Raw genomic sequence first — 15,115 nt, 5'->3', positions numbered from 1 at the left:
AGGTCTTGGATGACCAGATACTAAAATCTCGCCTTTTAATCTACCCAAATGCACTTATTAATTAGGATGTTTAATTTATCTCTTCACTCTGATTTGAATGTGATAATGAATGAAAAATGTAAAATAAGTGAAAAAGCAAAATTTTGTGATCATATTTCTGCAAGGTACTGTTTCACTACTGTAGTGAGATTTTGTACAAATGATAGCATTTCTGAGGCATTAGTTAGGCTTTTAACATTGTCAAAAATACAGGATAGCCTTCAAATGCTGTGTTTGTTTAAGGAAGCATAATCTTTGGTGCATTAATGTGTTAAGCCCTTCTAAATTTAAAAGGAGTTTACCAGTTACTGCACTAAAGTGATGGAAATGTTGTTAAAGTTTTATGTGTAAAATGAGTACAATGCATGCCAGTACAAAATAATTTTGATTTAATCCTTGGAAAATTGTTAACAATGAGAATTTTCAGACATACATGCATATATGAATATCACATGCTTTTAAATGTTGCTTTATTTAACAAATAAAACATGGCCTTGAGGGCAATATGCAAGTTTACGGACTTGTTGGTCAGACTGAGGAAGGTATATGGCCCGAAGCGCAGCTGAGGGACATATACCTTCCGAGGTCTGACCAACCAGTCCGTAAACTTGCATTTTGCCCGAAAGGCCATGTTTTATTTGTTATATTATACCGAATCTAAATCCTTTCATCCTTTTGTTGCTGTCATTTTTACTATAATTTGCTTTCAAATAATAATTTATTTGTTCAGTGTGTGAAATATCTCAAACCCTGGTCGGATTATTTATTATTTTATTATAATTTTCAAGCGATATGTACAGCAAAAGAATCAACATGCTCTTCTTTGTAATTCAATTTTTTTTAATAAAATTAAACAGGCAAAGAAACCCCGAACTTTAAGATTTTCACAAACTGTATAAAGAAAATTTATAATCAATTTAAAGACAAATCATGACTTTTGTACATGACATGTAATAAAACAATAAATTCATTTAAAAGATTCATTAAACAACAAAATAAAATATTATACCTCATTTGCATATGGACTTCTATATTTAATATGACGTCATCCAGTCTTTATAAGAATAATGGACCGCCCCCCGGTCTGTATGCGGTTTATGGACCGGATGACGTCATATTAAATATAGAAGGGCGCATGCAAATGAGGTATACTATTTGTGAATATGGTACCTTAAGGACGTTTTCGAGAGTTTTCATATAGACATAAAGTTATAGGCAAAATGAAAACTGTTCAATAGAATTTCTTTTAACTTGGCTTGCTGTTAGAATATGATAACAGAAACATTTTATGTGAAAAAATAATTGGGGTCATCATTTTCGTTTTTGAATTATCTGCCCCTGAATCAGAATTTTCTACTTATTTTAGGTCATTTCAAGGGCAGATAACTTATACATACTGAAATGAAATCTTGTTTTTACTTCTGGATTATGTTTTTTCTTTTTATTGTTGAGGACAATACATAATAACATACAATTCCTTATATTAAAATTCCTTATATATTGTTTAAGGCAGAGCTCCAGATAGCGTGCGTATAAGCGTAAAATACGCATAGAAAATCTAAAATACGCATCACTTTCAAAATTCGTGCGTCACAGTTACGCACAACAAAATGAAAATACGCTCGTATGTCAAAATTTATGCGTAAAAGAGTAGAAGTGTAAACATTTGATATGTAGAAAGAAAATGTTTTGAGCATAAAATACAATATATTTCCATTTATTTGCATTGAAAACTAAAAATTCTGTTGTCAACAACGCATGTTAAAACGAAAGTAGCAGGAAATACAGAAGGGAGGTAACTCCCGTAGATCTATCAACCTGTGAAATTATTGATGAAATTTGTGCCAGATAATCATCGTAGGAGTTAACACAGTATTAAGTTTGTTTAGGCATCTATTGACATACTCAATATAAAAAAAATATATTTTAATAAAATTTCTTTAACTTTAGTTGTTGGAACAAAATAACATGTTATTCACCTGCAGTTTTGTACTCAATATTTTCGTACCCAGTCTACATTTACGGACAATTTTCTCTCAGACCAATAATTTTTTTAAGGAAAGATAAAAATATCTTGTTTATGTTTCTTTAATTCTAATTTCAACTATAATTGTTCAAACTGGAGTACATGATAAGGTACATGCCAACAAAAATAAAGAAAGAAAAATATTGACTCCTAGAAAATAAAATAACTTGAGGGCTTCCACTAGTGGAAGTTTGGGAGTCTTTTACTCCTTCAATTGGCCTGTGACTTCAAAAAATCAATACTTTCCTTCTTTACCTATATAATGTGACTTCCAATATCAGAGATTTTGAAGTCTTTGACTTCCAAATTTTGAAAATGGAAGCCCTGATAATTTTGCTGTGTATCCTAAACTTGGGTTCCAGTATACTCTGGAAGTCTGACTTTACATGGCATGTTTTGTATTGTTTCACATTAAATCAGTATTTAATTTGTAAAGGTTTTTCTTAAAAAAGAAAATAAACAAACAAACAAACACAACAATAAGTTTAATTTGTTTATAAAAAATGCAAAATACTTTTTTGACAGATTTTACCCCTTAAGTTTTTCAGAATTTGCATTTTACCCCTCACTCTAAATTTTGAGGGGTAAAAACCCCATGGCCAAAAAATTATCTGGAGCTCTGTTAAGGTACTTAAATTTCTTAAAAAATCCGCCATTTTTTTCTAAAAAATGCACATGTTAAAAGAAGAAGTGAAAAATACCCATCCACTCTAAATTCGTTCTTGAAATTTTGCATATCGACTAAAACGAAGGTAAGCTTCATGAAAATAAGAAAAAAAAATGTGTATTGTTTTCCTTCATTTTAAATTATCTGCCCTTGAATTTAACGAAAAAGTCCAATTCAAGGACAGATACTTCGAAAATGAGAACGGTGACCCAATTTTTTTCCCGTTTAAAATGTTTCTGTTGTCATATTCTAACAACATGCCAAGTTTAAAGAAATTCTATTGAACAGTTTTAATTGTCCCTATATGTCTATATGAAAACTCCCGAAAACGACCTTAAGAGACATTACATAATTATATCTCCCAAAATTTTTGGAAGACATATTGCTTTTGCCTTAGTCATCTGTCTGAATGCATTCAGTTTGTCCAGCTTTCACAGATCTAACTGCTGGCTGGATTCCAATGAAACTTCACAGGAGTGATCTGAGTACCATGCCTAGTTTTGCATATTGCTGGCATTGTTCTACTTTGCTACACAAAATGGCTATCAGGGCTATAAATAGAAAAATCTTGTCCAGCTTTCAAAAGTCAAACTGCTGGTGGAATTTTGACTAAAATTCACAGGAGTGATCATTGTAATGATGAGGGAGACTTATGTTTTTGCTGGTGACATAATAAGACAATAAATGCATTTGAAGCTGTCAAGCTGGTTTTATATAACTTACCAGTTTGAAGAATGCAATAGATTATTAAAATTTGTTTTGCTTAATTATAAACTGTATTAATATATACAATGTATGTATATCTTTATAACATTAAAAGAAAAAAACATCAATATTTAAATTTTTTATTACATTAAAAACTGTCCACCTTGTCTCGAGTCAGAGTCCCCATGTCCCAAAATATAGTAAACCCTGTCCAATCATACAGTCAGCCCTGTCTCAAGGTTCGCCCTGTCTGTAATCACTGCCTATATACAATTACTAGAAAATACCATTAATTGTCAACAATGTTTACCTCATTATCTGGGGAAAATAAACAAACAAGTATGTAGAAATAATAGTAAAATCATTTATTTATAATATCAATCTAATTCACTTTTTGGTTAAATAAAAGTATACAGATGAGACTAGTATTAAATTATTAGTTCTAATAAACAAAGGTATATTCAGTTCCTATGATATCATGATTGTGTTATATAATATTACAGTGTAAACATTTTCCGTGACTGCATATGAAATCAGCACATGTTGATGATGCTTTTCTTAAAACTATATGACACTAAATCACATATTTTATAAAATCTTCATATTTTACTAACATTTCCCCTAAAAGTTTTAATTGTGTTTACACAGTCAACAGACATATGTTATTATAAATTATTCTATAATATTTACTGTTCATATTAGCTTGAATTTTGTAGCAAGTTAGCTGGTGGAAGATTGTCATAACTTAAATTTCATAAGTTAAATTTTCGACATTAATGGTCGATAGTAGAAAATTTTCGTAACAGTTTTCATCACAGCCTATACAGCATATTGACATGTGGTCCCAAACTTCAGGACTGTTGATGACTTAGTTAAATTTGACATTAATGGTCAATGGTTGGAAATTTGCGTTACAATTTTCTCAGTAACTACTTATCACAGCCTCTTGGTATTTGGCATACAGCACTGACATGTTGTCCCATACAGTGGGATTCGATTCCAGGTCTGTCGCTCATCCACTTCCGATTTACCGACTTAGTTAAATTTTCGACATTAATGATCGATATAGTAGAAAATTTTCGTAACAGTTTTCTCAGCAAATTCTTATCACAGCCTCCTAATTGATATTTGGCATACAGCACTGACATGTTGTCCCAAACAGTGGGATTCGATTTCAGGTCTGTAGCGCATTTACATCCTGTTAACTCACTTACTTAAATTTTCCACAGTCATTAAAGGTCAGTGGTAATTTTTTTTCGTAAGATTACAGCTGGATATTATATAGATGGATATCGAAAATAAGCTATTTTCGCGAAAATAAGATTGCGGCTACGGAAAAAAGATTTATTTTTGAAATAGTGCATTTATCTGTTAAATTAATAATGTTAGTTATAATATATCCCAAACAGTGATTTTATCGCTCAATAACATCATTGTTTTGAGTTCGGAAGCGAGGAATTCTATCACGAGGGCGTAGCCCGAGTGATATAATGATATACGCATCCGACGCATCCGTATAATAATTACGTTACATGTCTAAATATAGAACGTGAAACTGTTACTTTATTGCATAATAACACACACTTTCGGTTCTTCTATGTTCAATATGGAAAAATGCGGGTCGTTGTTAGAATATAACATAACATAAATTTATTGCATAAAACTCTTTTACAAAGTTTATAGCAAGAAAGATATAATTGTGGCAAGTACATGAAAACGTGTTTATGAATAAACATTTCTGTACTCAACTTACTGTTCCTCTTTTCTTTATAATCGAACCATTAAACTTATTTTTTTTTCTTTTATTTATGATAATACAATCATATTTCTATCCGGCGACTTGATGCTTTAGCATCAAAATCTCTACTTGTTTCCTTACTGATGTTATTTTCGTAGAGTACTGCATACATTTTTTTTCGTAAATATTCTATATACGTTAGATCCTATTCTTGTAATCGTTGTTTCTTGTTATTTTCGCACTAGAACTTTAATTCTTGCTTTTATTTTGATACTTTTATTTACCACAAACTTTTCTTGTCCTATAACAGAAGATAAAATTCTTACAATCATATTTGCAATAAATACGATTTTTATAAAATTTAAGAACCATTTTTAAATATCTTATTTTCGTAGTCGCCACCTTGAGTTATTTTTGCATGCGTTCTTTCTATACTATTTATATTAATCGAACACGTGTACACTTCTAATATTTCATTTTAAAGCATTTCATTCCTTATTATTTCAGTCGTGCAATTCATTTAATAACAAAAAAAATACGTTTTGATAAATTATACCAAAAATAAATCTTATTTTCGTAGACCCGATCTTATTTTCGCGTCACATGGCGATTTGAGTTATTTTCGTAGGCAGCTATTTTTCGACTCAAACTTCACATTTTTAGATATTTTTTTGGGGTTATGACAATTCAATTTGCTGTAAAATCATTCAAACAATGCATAAAATATATAATTAACATAATTTATTAAAAAGATTTATGCACAATTTCAAAAATAAATCTTATTTTCGTAGACACGATCTTATATTTTCGCTAAAATAGCTTATTTTCGGTATCCATCTATATCGAAAGGCAACCCGGCCATTTTTGTCTTTGATCCATTTTTGGAAATTACCGTGATACAATAATAGTATGCTTCTCTGAAATTACCCAAATTGGCAGACAATGGAAATAGTTTTAAAATGGCATTTAAATTGTATCTTAAGAAGTAAATTTTTGACCGACAGTCTTGGAAAAGGATCACTTATCAAGAAGAATAAAAATCTAATTCATGCATGATTTTTATATTTAAATATTTTCTGATAAACTTAAGTACTCCCCGGGCTACATGATATGCACGTTCCTGGTTAAACCAATATATCACTTGCTCCCAGTATCTCCAAATTACACAATTAATGTTATTGATAAAAAGGCCAACCAATATTATGCAAATAAGCCCAAATTGTGTGGATTTCAATCCCAGTGAATGAAAAAATAAACTAGGGCGAATTATTAGCGGGGCGAATAGTTATATCATCCGGGTTATGTCCCTTTGCTAAATTCCACCATTTGTAATCGAAAAGTTGTAAAAAGAAAAAAGGTTAACAGATAATCGAGTGGAAAACAGGTATTTAAAGATTTATAATGATCAAATTTAATATTTGAAAAATCTGCTTATTGCTATAGTCACATTTTAATCATAAGGCTTATGGTAGCCATAGGGAAACGGAACATATACTTGGACAGTTGGGTGAAATATTTTTTATTTTTGTCAGCCATGTTTGTTTTCACTTAAGCAGTGGGGAGATGGTCTCTAGCCGGCAAACCTTTTTTGGTATATACATTTCAAGTGCGCATGCGTGACGGATTTTCCTCACGGAGACCATCGAAATTCAGGACAGGCGCCATATTGAAAATTAAATGGTCGATGCGGCAGCAATGCAGAGAAATACAGAGCTATAAGGCTATCGACGGAAAAGTTGAAAACTGGTGAAAATTAATTATAATGAAATACTTTTTCTATTTATTTATAAAATTCAGATCGGTAATAGACATAATGGATTAGTTACCCTCAGTTGACCTACTTCAATCAAAATAGTCCTCTTCAGACTCAGAGACTGAGAGTATTATCCTTTCTCAGGGCTCAAGCTAGGTTCAAAATTTAGGGAGAAGTCACTTCTCCCTCCAGCTGCTTTAGGGAGAAGTGGGGAGACTTTAGGGAGAAGTGAGGAGATTCATTTATCGATGTTTGTTGTATCGCAATTATGTTGTCTCACTGTACATATCTTATTAAATGAATTGGATTTGTGTTACAACAGAATATTCAATTTTAATTTAAAAGTAGTTTGAAACAAGTAATAAGAATGAGTATAATGTAATGCAACCATTGCATTAAATGAAGATAAAAAAAGCCATAGTTGATTCATATCATCACGGATTTATATTACAAGGATCGGACACTTTCGTTTAGCTTAAAGTCTCGTCGCGCGCATGCGCGGAATCGCACATCGGATAAAGGTGGACGGCGGAACTCGCAGAGTGCGAAATATGACAGATTTTCACCAGAGTATGTGGTGTTATTGCAGCTTTGTGAAAAATTATACACATATGAATGTATTGATACAGTATTATTTTGTGTCGCTAAAGTATTAATACATCAATATATGCTGACAGAACGATATAAGGCTTAGTTAAAAAAGTACCTTATTCAAAAATATTTGCCTATTGTTTAGGCATACTCTACACTTTGACGCCCTTTTACTTCAAGCACAAATTATTACCCAGATTCAGACTAAGATAATTCTTTTTTACATGGTTTAATGGGTGCATTGCAAAAAATGTTAACTTTCTTAATTGCTTAAAAACTTTTAAAGAAATTCATGTTTGAAATTTGTCTTTATTTCTGTGAATTATTTTCAAATGATTTGTACATTTTTTATTTGATTACCTGTATATTACTATAAATATAGTAAATATTCTACTAATTAGTGTATTAAATATATTTTTCAGATCATTCTAAACAAGCGTGCATATATAGATGAATTCATTAGATTGGCAAGGAAGAAACTTTTATTGGCATACAGAACAGCTGTTTTATAATATATTTTTTTATTTTGAAACAGATTTTTTTCATAGTTATCCTTTACAATTCACGTCAAATGATTTATTTGTCATATGTTTACTTTCATTATTTTTCAAGGATTTAGTTGTATATTTTCTATTTCATTTATAAATGTTAATAAAGAAAATAGATTTACATTGTATTTATATATATCCTCTTCAGAATCATTTTCTTATCACACATATCATGGATTGTAGCACATACAAAATATACATTCAAATTCTATTTGTTTTTGAAGATTGAGTGTTGCAATTATCATAATGTAACATGGTAATTAAAGTTTGAAAATAAAGTTTTTTCAATTATCACTTGTTACCTGGTAATTAACCCCCTTCAAAAGTAATTAAACTTCAAAGAAATTTAAGCAACGTGTAAAAAATAATCAAAACTTACTTTTATTACGCATAAAACTGACTCAAACTGTAACAATTTTTATTATTTTTCTAGCATTACATTAAAAAATATCAGAAATACCTTTCTACAGGCATTCAAAAAAAAAGAATAATTAAAATATATGAGTGACATTAAAAAAGCCGGAATCGAGACAGCCACACGAGAGTACTTTTAAAACGGTTACGATGATTGTCTACTTCACTGCACCGACTTTTGAAAACAGATTTACAAAAAATAATAATGATATAAATGATGAATGAAATTTAAATATTCTATGAATATGGCAATATTAAAATCTCGGCAATATTTTGTACTAAAAAATGAATAAATTTTCTTCACGCGTTGAGCGAATTGTAAAGCCCGCAATTCATAACCCGTAAAACAATTGTGCGTTAATAAATTTGACTACATAACCCAATCAATCTTAAATATTGATCATCTGTGAATAACTTACATCGGCTTCTTTTTTATTTTGAAATTGAATTTATGTTACCATAATGATAAATTTCAAATATAAAAAATGTAAATTTACCGCGGATTTCGTCAAGTTAATTTTTTAATCGTCGTTGCGGACAGATAAACTGCACCTTTGAAAAATAAATTAGATATTCGAATTAAACAAGTATTTTTCTTCAAAATAAACTTTAAATTTCTAAAATCGGATAATAAATGGAAAAGTTATATGGTATTTTGTAAAGTAGGTATCCGTTGCGAACGGGCATTTACGCTTAGCGCCGGTAAATTATCGATCGATGTACCTTATCGGGTGCACGACAAGATATTTAAGCATTTATATAGGGTTAACTGGGAGTGTCCGATCCCTGTAATATAAATCCGTGATATCATGGATCATATCATAGGTGGATTAACAGTTATTCCCTTCTGATTTACTATTAAAAAGCTTGCGCCGGACATTATATTCATATTCACTTATGTTGTAAAGAAAATGAAAGTAGATAACGAAAGAAACGATCTTTAATTTAACTTCATTTGTAATAAATTCAGTTTAATACGCTGTCAATTTTATCAAATTTAACTCGTCGACAAAAAAGGTTATCATAACTTTCATTTAAAATTACCGTTACAGTTATATGTCGAGCGGTCCTCTTAATTCTGACAATCATTTGATGGTGAAAATTTAATTGACATTTGATCCGTCCATCATAAATAATTGTTACAGGAGATTTAAGGTACCCTTTCAACAAATAATGATATTCTGGGAAAGTCCAGGTGATAAAACCCAGGCTAGAAATCATAACCTGTATAAAATGTTTTTGTACACATTTTGCCCAAATTTCACAGGCATCTGCATTTGTTTGTGTCAGATATTTAATGAAAATTTTTATTACAGTAATTCTCGATATTACCTTTTAAAAACCTGGGTTTTGCAGGAATTCCCGATGGTTTTTGCAGGAATACCCGAAGGGCTATGCTATACTCATAAAATCATTGCTTATAGCCAACCTGGCCTTCTATACATTATCTTAGACAGAAGCGGACACTGAGTAGAACCACCTGAACATCCCTGATCTGTGAACAGGGCTGCAGATAACATGCGTATTTGCATTATTACCCAATTAAAATGTCTAAAAACCCAATAGAAATAATAACTAAGGGTAAGAAAAAGTAAATGAATTCTTATTTATACAAACTACATTTGAACTGGTGCGTAATGACGAAAATTATTAATTAACGCGTACATCAGGCAGATCATACTGTTTCAGACTGTTTTAACCTTTAAATTATATAAGGCAACTTGGAAATCTCCTAGGCCAATAAACCATAAAGCAAAGTAGTAAGTAGCTTTTTCATGGGTGAAAGTTTTCAGGATTATTCCTGAAGTTCAGGATTTTCAGTTTCCAGAAAGCCTTCTATTCCCTATGTAAAACTATAGAAAATCTGCTAAATTCAGGATTTTTAAAATTTCCAGCTTTCACCCATGCTTTTTTATTACCGTACAAAACCTACAAATGTCTACAATGAAGGTCAAAAATTTTGGGTAAAATGCATGAACTTGTACTTTATAACCCAAATTGGTTAGGTAGGGTAAAAAATACAGAAATAACTCAAAGAAAATTAATAGAAAAAACCCAATAGATTACAAAATAAGGGGTAATTACCCAATATACACAAAATGTTATCTGTAGCCCTATGTGAACGAGCAATTGTTAGATTTTATGTTTACTGTTTAATTTGTATCCCTAGGTAAATGGTGTGGAGTATAACTGGTAACTGAATAACGTTGATTGTAACTGCCTGTAAAATGATACTGGGACTGGTAAAAGAAGAAACACAGGTAATATTTTTCTAAATGAAATTTTTTGCATATATTAGTTGATAATTTATACAATAAATATTGTTTCCAAAGAAATATAAATCTGTTCCTCGTATAAAATATGATGAACAAGATCGACAAGGAAAGGCGGCGTTCAATGAAGTTTCTAAAAGTGTCAGATGATTTTAGAGAGAAGGCAAAAGATCCTTAAGCCAACTATGAAAACAATGAAAATTATGACAGTGATACACAAAAATCAGGTCCCGAGCTCAAACAAAGGTTGATGTGAACTTCATGAAAAAAAATGAATTTTGTGCCCCCCACTTTAGAAGGGGGCTATATAGATTTACCCTTGTCCATCATTCTGTCGTCCATCTGTCTGATCATTCCCTTTTTATGTCGCACATAACTCAAAAAGTATTTGACCCAGAGTCATTAAACTTAACAGAAATATTGATCAGCATGTGTAGTTGTGCACCTGGGTATTTTCTTCTGGATATTTTTAGAGAATTTGCTATCGACTTAGTCAAAATTTATAATTTTCAACTTGTTTTGCATGTAACTCAAAACGTATTTGACCTAGAGTCATGAAACTTAAAAGAATGTTGATCAGCATGTGAAGTTGTGCACCTGGGGTTTAGCTTGTGAATTAAAAGTTTTTTTCAGAGTTATTGCCCTTGACTTAGTGAAAATTTTCCAATTTTTGTCGTATGTAGCTAAAAATGTATTTAACCTAGGGTCATGAAACTTAACAAGAATGTTGGTCAGCATGTGCAGTAGTGCATTTTGGGTTTTGCTTGTAGATTTGTCCAGTATTTATAGAGTTATTGCCCTTGACTTAGTATAAACCATTTCATATGTTGTGTTACTTGTTCCTTGAGTGCTTGAGTTCAAATCAAGCAACTTTACAGGAATAATGATAAACGTCACTGTGAAACTATGCACCTGGTACTTTGCATGTGGACTTTTTTTCAGTTTTGTTAGAGTTATTGCCCTTGACTTAGTATAAATTTGCAATTTTCAACTTGTTCATGCATAGCTCAAAAAGTATTTGACTTGTAAGCCTGAAAGTTTACAAGAGTAATGGTCAGGCATGTGTATGCACCTTGGGGTTTGCTTGTGAATTTATTAAGTATTTGTATAGTTTTTGCCCTTCACTTGGTAAAAGAATTTTAGTTTTCAACTGGTGACATGTGTAGCCCAAAAAATATTTGACCTAGAGTTATAATATTGACAAAACAGTGAAGTGTGCACATGTGTCCTATGGACACATTTCTAGTTTTAACTTCTTTATTTTTTAGCTCACCCTGAGCATATGCTAGAATTAGGATCACTCTTCGTCCGTCGTACGTCATCCGTCGTACATTGTCTGTTCACACTTTTCAAACGACATCTCCTCTGAAACCATGCAGCAGATCATAATGAAACTTCACAGGGATGTTCCTTGTGTGAAGCCTTAACAAAGTTGTTCAAAGAATTCCATTCCATGTAGAACTCTGGTTGCCATGGCAACCAAAAGAAAAAACTTTAAACATCTTCTTCTAGAAAACCCAAAGAGCTAGAGCTTAGATATTTGGCATGAAACATCTTCTAGTGAGTGTCTACCAAGATTGTTCAAATAAAATCCCTGGGGTCAAAATTGGCCCCGCCCCAGGGGGTCATTGATTTTCCCTATATGCATATTGTAAAAACTTAAAAAAATCTTCTTTTAAAGAACTCAAAGAGCTATGGCTAAGATATTGAGCATTAAACATGTTCTAATAGGTGTCTACCAAGTTTGTTCAAATAAAAGCCCTGGGGTCAAAATTGGGCCCGCCCCAGGGGGTCATTGATTTTCCCTATATGCATATAGCAAAAACTTAAAAAATCTTCTTCTAAAAACCCAAAGAGCTAGAGCTTAGATATTTCACATGAAACATCTTCTAATGGATGTCTACCAAGATTGTTCAAATAAAAGCCCTGGGGTCAAAATTAGCCCCGCCCCAGGGGGTCATTGATTTTCCCTATATGCATATAGTAAAAACTTAAAAAAAATTTCTTTTAAAGAACCCAAAAAAGTAGAGCTAAGATATTTAGCATGAAACATCTTCTAATCGGTGTCTACCAAGTTTGTTCAAATAAAAGCCCTGGGGTCAAAATTAGCCCCGCCCCAGGGGGTCATTGATTTTCCCTATATGCATATAGTAAAAACTTATAAAAATTTCTTTTAAAGAACCCAAAGAGCTAGAGCTTAGATATTTAGCATGAAACATCTTCTAATGGGTGTCTACTAAGTTTGTTCAAATAAAAGCCCTGGGGTCAAAATTGGCCCCGCCCCAGGGGGTCATTGATTTTCCCTATATGCATATAGTAAAAACTTAAAAAAATCTTCTTTTAAAGAACCCAATGAGCTAGAGCTAAGATATTAAGCATGAAACATCTTCTAATGAGTGTCTACCAAGATTGTTCAAATAAAAGCCCTGGGGTCAAAATTGGTCCCGCCCCAGGGTGTCATTGTTTTTAACTATATGTGTATAGTAAAAACTTAAAAAAATGTTCTTTTAAAAAACCCAATGAGCTAGAGCTTAGATGTTCAGCATGAAACATCTGATGGGTGTCTACCAAGTTTGTTCAAATAAAAGCCTTTGGATTAAAATTGGCCCTGCCAGGGGTGGGGGGTGGGAAGGTCATTGTTTTTCATTATATGTGTGTAGTAAAAACTTAACATCATGAAACATCTTCTAATAGGTGTCTTCCAAGTTTGTTCAAATAAAAGCCCTGGGTTTAAACTGGCCCTGCTCCAGTGGCCTATATACAGGTGAGCGACCTCATGGCCATCATGGCCCTCTTGTTAATGTATCTATTTTAAACTACATATATATGTGTCTTATTATCACTTTAATCATTTGGGAGAAGGTTCAATACTTTTGCTTGACTATTTCTAGAATCCCCCTTGAACTTAGACTTTTTAGCTCACCTGTCACAAAGTGACAGGGTGAGCTTTTGTGATCGTTTTTCGTCCGTCCGTCCGTCCTTCCGTCCGTCGTCCGTCCGTAAACTTTTACTTTAAATGACATCTCCTCATAAACCACTGAGCCAATTTCATCCAAACTTCACAGGAATGTTCCTTTGGTGGTCACCTTTAAAAATTGTTCAAAGAATTTAATTCCATGCAGAACTCTGGTTGCCATGGCAACCGAAAGAAAAAACTTAAAATATCTTCTTTTAAAAAACCATAAGAGCTAGAGCTTAGATATTTGGCATGAAACATCTTCTAGTGAGTCTCTACAAAGTTTGTTCAAATAAAAAAATAAAAGCCCTGGGGTCAAAATTGGCCCCGTCCCGGGGGGGGGGGGTCATTGATTTTCCCTATATGCATATAGTAAAAACTAGAAAACTCTTCTTTTAAAGAACTCAAAGAGTTATGGCTAAGATATTGAGCATCAAACATGTTTTAATAGGTGTCTACCAAGTTTGTTCAAATAAAAGCCCTGGGGACAAAATTGGCCCGCCCCGGGGGTCATTGATTTTCCCTATATGCATATAGTAAAAACTTAAAAATCTTCTTTTCAAAAGCCCAAAGAGCTAGAGCTAAGATATTTAGCGTTATACATGTTCTGATGGGTGTCTACCAAGTTTGTTCAAATAAAAGCCCTGGGGTCAAAATTGACCCCGCCCAGGGGGGGGGGTCATTGATTTTCCCTAAATGCATATAGTAAAAACCTAAAAAAATTTCTTTTAAAGAACTCGAAGAGCTATGGCTAAGATATTGAGCATCAAACATGTTCTAATAGGTTTTAACCAAGTTTGTTCAAATAAAAGCCCTTGGGTCAAAATTGGCCCCGCCACGGGAGGTCATTGATGTTCCCTATATGCATAAAGTAAAAACTTAAAAAATCTTCTTTTAAAGAACTCAAAGAGCTATGGCTAAGATATTGAGCATTAAACATGTTCTAATAGGTGTCTACCAAGTTTGTTCAAATAAAAGCCCTGGGGTATATATAGTAAAAACTTAAAAAAATCTTCTTTTAAAGTACCCAAAGAGCTAGAGCTAAGATATTAAGCATGAAACATCTTCTAATGAGTGTCTACCAAGATTGTTCAAATAAAAGCCCTGGGGTCAAAATTGGCCCCGCCCCAGGGGGTCATTGATTTTCCCTATATGCATATAGCAAAAACTTAAAAAATCTTCTTCTAAAAACCCAAAGAGCTAGAGCTTAGATATTTCACATGAAACATGTTTTAATAAGTGTCTACCAATTTGTTCAAATAAAAGCCCTGGGGTCAAAATTGGCCCCGTACTGGGGGTCATTGATTTTCCCTATATGCATATAGTAAAAAACTTAAAAATCTTCTTATAAAGAACTCATAGAGCTATGGCTAAGATATTTAGCATCAAACATGTTCTAATAGGT

At 32.3% G+C, this 15,115-nt stretch overlaps 1 protein-coding gene across 1 annotated transcript in view; it reads left to right on the top strand.

Moving 5' to 3' along the window:
- Positions 1 to 6,601: 6,601 nt before the first annotated feature.
- LOC132731035 (zinc finger protein 226-like) overlaps positions 6,602 to 15,115 on the top strand; it is a 36,529-nt gene continuing 28,015 nt past the window's right edge. The window contains exons 1-2 of the mRNA XM_060717137.1: positions 6,602 to 6,921; positions 10,652 to 10,742. The gene's annotated coding sequence lies outside the window, so the exon portion shown is untranslated. The remainder of the gene's footprint in view (positions 6,922 to 10,651; positions 10,743 to 15,115) is intronic.

The sequence above is a fragment of the Ruditapes philippinarum genome, unplaced genomic scaffold (assembly GCF_026571515.1).
Source record: "Ruditapes philippinarum isolate M1 unplaced genomic scaffold, ASM2657151v2 ctg275_1_1_1_1, whole genome shotgun sequence".
NCBI classification, from domain to species: domain Eukaryota; kingdom Metazoa; phylum Mollusca; class Bivalvia; order Venerida; family Veneridae; genus Ruditapes; species Ruditapes philippinarum.
This window is presented reverse-complemented; position numbering and strand designations above follow the sequence as displayed.